A 6,000-nucleotide genomic window follows, 5' to 3' on the forward strand; every position below is an offset into this window, starting at 1 on the left:
TGGTGGTGGAGGGAGTGAATGTTTAAGGTGGTGGATGGGGTGCCAATCAAATGGGCTGCTTTGTCCTGGATGGTGTCGAGCTTCTTGAGTGTTATTGGAGCTGCACTCATCCAGGCAAGTGGAGAGTATTCCATTACATTCCTGACTTGTGCCTTATAGATGGTGGAAAGGCTTTGGGGAGTCGGGAGATGGGACACTCATCACAGCATACTTCTGACCTGCTCTTGTAGCCACAGTATTTATGTGGCTGGTCCAGTTAAGTTTCTGGTCAATGGTGACCCCCAGGATGTTGATGGTGGGGGATTCGACGATGGTAATGCCATTGAATGACAAGGGGCGGTGGTTAAACTCTCACTTGTTGGAGATAGTCATTGCCTGGCACTTGTGTGGCGCGAAAATACCTGCCACTTATCAGCCCAAGCCTGAATATCGTCCAGGTCTTGCTGCATTTGGGCATGGACTGCTTCATTATCTGAGGAGTTGCGAATGGAACTGAACACTGTGCAATTATCAGCGAACATCCCCATTTCTGACTTTATGATGGAGGGAAGGTCATTGATGAAGCAACTGAAGATGGTTGGGCCTAGGACACTGCCCTGAGGAACTCCTGCAGCTGTGATGATTGACATCCAACAACCACAACCACTTCAACTTGATGAACACAAAGAAATCAGAAAAACAAATCACAAAATAAAAGTAAAAAACCAGGGCCTAGAAATTGAGTTTGCGCTGCGCCAGGGCTTTAGCGGCGGAAGTTAGCGCCGGCGCTAAGTCCCTTTGCGCGCGCCAAAAATTCAGTAGCGCCGCGCCCAAATGGCTGCCGGCGCTACTGAAGGGTTTTAGCGCCTGAAAACTGGCGCAACGCGCCGCATTGCGGCGCTATTCCGGCGCTGCGGCGCCCGCTGCGGTGCGGCAGACTCGGGAAGTGCAGGCCTCCTCCTTCCGTTAAGGAGGAGCTGCCTGCACCCGGCCGCGGCCCGCGCAAATCTCTTCAAAAATGAGCCCGGCACCTCGGACAAGTGCCGGGCTTGCATCTGTTCCGGGGGGGGGGGGGGGAGAAGTCCGGGGAGGGAGCTGCGGGCAGGCGGCCGGTGGGAAAGCGGCTGGCCGCCGCGCCTCCTTAAAGCGCCGGCGCAGACTCCGGCAACACTCGTTTGCCGGAGTCTTAGTTGTGGCTGCCACTGGCGAGGTGGCCGCAACTGAATTTCGGCTTGGGGCCGGGTTACCACGGCAACCGGGACGCTGCGCACACCGATGACGTCATCGGTGCCGGCGCAGCGCTACCGGTCTACCGCCGCGGAAGGGCGCCAGGCAATTTAGGAACCGGCGCCAATTGCAGCGCTAGGCCCTCTAGCGCCGCAAAATCGGTGCTAAGGGCACTGAATTTCTAGGCCCAGAGATCAAGCCAAAGAGGATCATGGAATGCAATCCTGCCGCATGCAGACCAAGGTGAATAACCCCCTACCCCAACTCCCCCCTCCCCTCCCCCCACCATGAGAGTCCGAGCCATAATATATGAAATAAGACTTTGCTCTATTGGAAATATTTTCTCCCAGCCATTCTCCAATGATCCACCCTTGGTTAAAATGCTGCTGAGTTCTGTTACTGTGTGTTTGTGTGGTCCTGTGCATAGTCCCGAGGTACTGAAGTCTGCTTGTGCTTCAATGGTTCTAAGTGAAAATTAGATTGTAAATCTCAACCCAGTTCCTCCTCCATCAATTATTAATGGCCACATCAGGCTTGTACTTCAATAATGGAGAAGGTCAAAGCACTCAGTGCTCTCACTCTTTCACAATTTTTCTGGAGAAATATTGTCACAATGATCTCCACCCAATGAAAATTAGTGAACTACAGTACAGTGTGCCTGGGGAATCCCCTAGCCTTTGAACATTACAAATATCGGTCTTTAAGCTTCATACGGACCCTGAAGCATTAAAGGAAAAGCACTGAATTTGTATTCCTGCAAGAGTAGCAGAGGCTTGACTGTAAGTGGTATATGTAATGCACTTAATCCTTCAGTGTGCTGTGCAGGGATTCTTTAGAACTTAAATAAAACCAATAGTAGATACGATATGATGTGTCAGCTATCAGTGTTAGCTGTGGCTCAGTGGGTAGCACTCTCGCTTCCGAGTCAGAAGGTGCTGGGCTTAAGTCACACTTCACAGACTTCAGCCCATATTCTAGGCTGACACTCCAGGGCAGTACTGAGGGAATGCTGCACTGTCGGAGATGCCGTCTTTCAGATGAGACCTTAAACTATTGCTCCATCTGCCCTCTCAAGTGGACATAAAAGATCCCATGGCACTATTTCGAAGAAGAGCAGGGGAGTTCTCCTCGGTGTCCTGGCCAATATTTTTCCCTCAATCAACATCACTAACACAGATTATCTGGTCATTAGAAATATAGAAACATAGAAAAATAGGAGCAGGAGTAGGCCATTCGGCCCTTCGAGCCTGCTCCGCCATTTAATATGATCATGGCTGATCCTCTATCTCAATACCATATTCCCGCTCTCTCCCCATACCTCTTGATGCCTTTTGTGTCTAGAAATCTATCTATCTCCTTCTTAGATATATTCAGTGACTTGGCCTCCACAGCCTTCGGTGGTAGAGAATTCCACAGGGTCACCACCCTCTGAGTGAAGAAATTTCTCATCTCAGTCCTAACACATTGCTGTTTGTGGGAGCTTGCTGTGCACAAATTGGCTGCCACGTGTCCTACATTACAACAGCGACTACACTTCAAATGTGCTTAATTGGCTGTAAAGCACTTTGGGACGTCCTGAGGTTGTGAAAGCGCTTTATAAATGCAAGTTCTTTCTTTTCCTGTTTTAAGTCTGAAATGCATATTTATCTTATTATTTATCATTCTAATTTCACTTTGCTTTCCCGAGGTGCAGACTCATGGTGGGGTAATGTTCCATGGGTGCTCAAGCATCTCAGCCAAGTAGCTTCACATCTCAGCCCAGACAACTGGGAAATGGGTAGGGAAATATAAACTTTGTTTTCCAACATTTATTTACAATGGCCCGGATTTTGTGGAAGCGACAAACTAACGGCGCCAGCCGTTTATTACACTTGCCCAAAGACTTTCCATGGGCTTTTGCACTGGAACTTGCGGTAATTGGAAATGCTAAACAGCGCGGCGCCCTCTACAGGGGATCTGGGACCTGTGTGAACAGGGAAAGCAATGGTGTGTCTCCTTAACCAATCAGATTGATGAATCCTAACTGAGACACGCAGGGGGAAAAATTGGGTTGATTTGCACCTCTAGCTAGCGCCCCCGGTGGGCGCTAATAGGGCGCAAAGCAGTTAGCGCCCAGGTGTGGCGCCGCTAACGCCACCCGCGAAATTCAGCGGGAGATTAGCGGTGGCGGTATCCGGTAGCGCCCTGTGGCACTGCGCCTCCAGTGATGATGTCATCGCCGTGCGCAGCACTCCGGCAGCCGCGATCGGTCAGCCCGGCACTCCTCTTGAGTGCCAAACTCTTTTGCTGGCACCCCACTCCCCGGTGGTCCAGCAGGGCCCCGGTGCGTGCTGCGCTAGGCCCCGCCCCCTTTAATCAGGGGGGAGGCCTGCAGTACCGTGGCGCTACCTGCTGACACACGTGGCGCTGCAGCACGTAACGCCGTGATATTCAATGGGCGTGCCCCAAGAGGGAGAGGGGAGTGCTTCCAGTAGCCCCGCCTCCTGCTTGGGGTGCTACCATTCAATTTTAGGCACGGGGGCGCTAACTTTTTCAGGGCGCTAAAAGTGGAAGTTAGCATCCCAAAGGGGGCGCAACCCAATTTTTCCCCCAAAGTTTAAAAAAAATGTTTTTTAATTAAATCTCCAACAATAATTAAAATCTGAAGGAATGAGTCTCCACACTTTTAAAAGTAAATTTTCAGTGCTAGAGAGGTTGTTTGGCAATAATTAAGTCTTATCACGGTGTTAAAAATTCACTGACACGTGAATGGACAAGCCCAAACATTTGCTGGCGTCTTTAGTGGGTATCTAGTGGGTAAGTACCACAGCTTCACACCCTTCATGTATTTGAATGCCGAGTCTCTTGGCAAGATACTGTTGAAGCAAAGCTTGTGGAGGGGCAGGGCAACTCGGACAGCAACTTCCTGATTTCCGTGTTTAACGGATGCCGTAAGTTGCTGTCCAATTTATTCATTTATGGTACGTGTTGTTATTCTTATCGCAAAATCTGGGCCAATATTTTTTTAATAAAGACTAGTTTTCACAGATGGTGCGTCAAAGGAGCCAAAATGATGATAGGGTTCCTGCTCCTCATCGCTATCCTGTGACCCTTGCTGGAAAGCCCTTTTGTGAACGTTGAATGACAACAGGAAGTGGGCTCAGCTGCAATAGCCTCACAGCTAATACTTGATACCTGGGTTCACACATGAAGAATGACCACCGGGTACCAGAGAACCGTTGGCACCATGGAATACAATACTCGTACCCGAGCCTTTGAAAGAAGAGGAAAAATTGATGGGGGAAGAAAAATCTGAAAAGATCTTTCACTCACTGGTGGGATAATCCATCACTGCTTTTCAAAAGTTCTCGATAAACTTCTAAGTTCTGGCTGATGCAAAATTAAACTAAAGATTACTTTAGCTAATGATTTCACTAACTATTCAAATATAGTTTTTAGTCCTATCTTTCGAGAACTACAGCTATTCAGTGTAGTACATTCCTGCAGTTCAGCAAGGCAGTGAATTTTTATTTGACTGCAGATACTTTGGTACATCCCCCAGGAATACAGGGAATGTTTGGAGATGAGACAGCTTAGATCAGTCTGACACAACTAATTTCCAGATACACCTGTTATAGAACAGTGAACAGTATTGGTAGAAACATATCTCTTGGCTGAGATGTGATGCATGGTATGAGGCTGGAGGGGCAGGGGGGGTGAGTGGGTAAAACTGGGGGAGGAAAAACCTATTTGTACAGCATAACTATACAGATTTATTAGTTTATTTTGAGAACATTATTTGCATAATTGCATCTGTATGATTAAACCCAGCGCTTTGAAAGGACATCCTTAAATCCAATTCAGGGGTATATTAAATGTATAGTCGATATTAATTAAAGAAGCATGAAGTCTTGGGGACGGAAAAGCAATCTCTTTAGAAGCGAATACATTTGTCAAATAGTACATCAGGAAAATTAGATTTGGTGCAGTTGTTTGACAAATTGCATTTTAAATCATCAATCTGCCTTTTGAACTATGAAAAGTCATAAAACAGAGCCTTACCCCTCCCAGAAAGTTTCCATTTTTATGACCCTCTTTATCCATTTAATAGAATTTTAATTCCAAGATATTTAAAGATACTCATTTGTAGCTGATAAGTGAGGTCAATTTAAAAGGGATCGTCATTCCAATATATATTTTGCTCGCAGCTAATTTTATGTTCTATCTCTGTTTACGTCTCCCCTTTCGACACGTTCTTCCCTAACTGAGAGATAGCTGACATGGTCCCAGGTTTCTGCTAAAACTGCTTCACCCTGGTGCAGAGAAGTATGCAAATGTGACCTGTAAGTGATTTGTCTGCTGATCTTCCTATGTTCATACATTTGCAAAGCCAGCAGGGCTCATTGATTATCAGACTTGTGCTCCAGAACTAGCCGCTCCTCCAGCCAAGCTGTTCCAGTACAGCTACAACACTGGCATCTATCTGACAATGTGGAAAACTGCCCAGATATGTCCTGTCTACAAAAAGCAGGACAAATCCAGCCCGGCCAATTACTGCCCCATCAGTCTACTCTCAATCATCAGCAAAGTGATGGAAGGTGTCATCGACAGTGCTATCAAGCGACACTTACTCACCAATAACCTGCTCACTGATGCCCAGTTTGGGTTCCGCCAAGACCACTCGGCTCCCGACCTCATTACAGCCTTGGTCCAAACATGGACAAAGGAGCTGAATTCCAGAGGTGAGGTGAGAGTGACTGCCCTTGACATCAAGGCAGCATTTGACCAAGTGTGGCATCAAGGAGCCCTAGTAAA

The sequence above is a fragment of the Somniosus microcephalus genome, chromosome 22, assembly GCF_052327205.1.
Source record: "Somniosus microcephalus isolate GS21.2 chromosome 22, FLI_Smic_1.0, whole genome shotgun sequence".
Classification (NCBI taxonomy): Eukaryota; Metazoa; Chordata; class Chondrichthyes; order Squaliformes; family Somniosidae; genus Somniosus; species Somniosus microcephalus.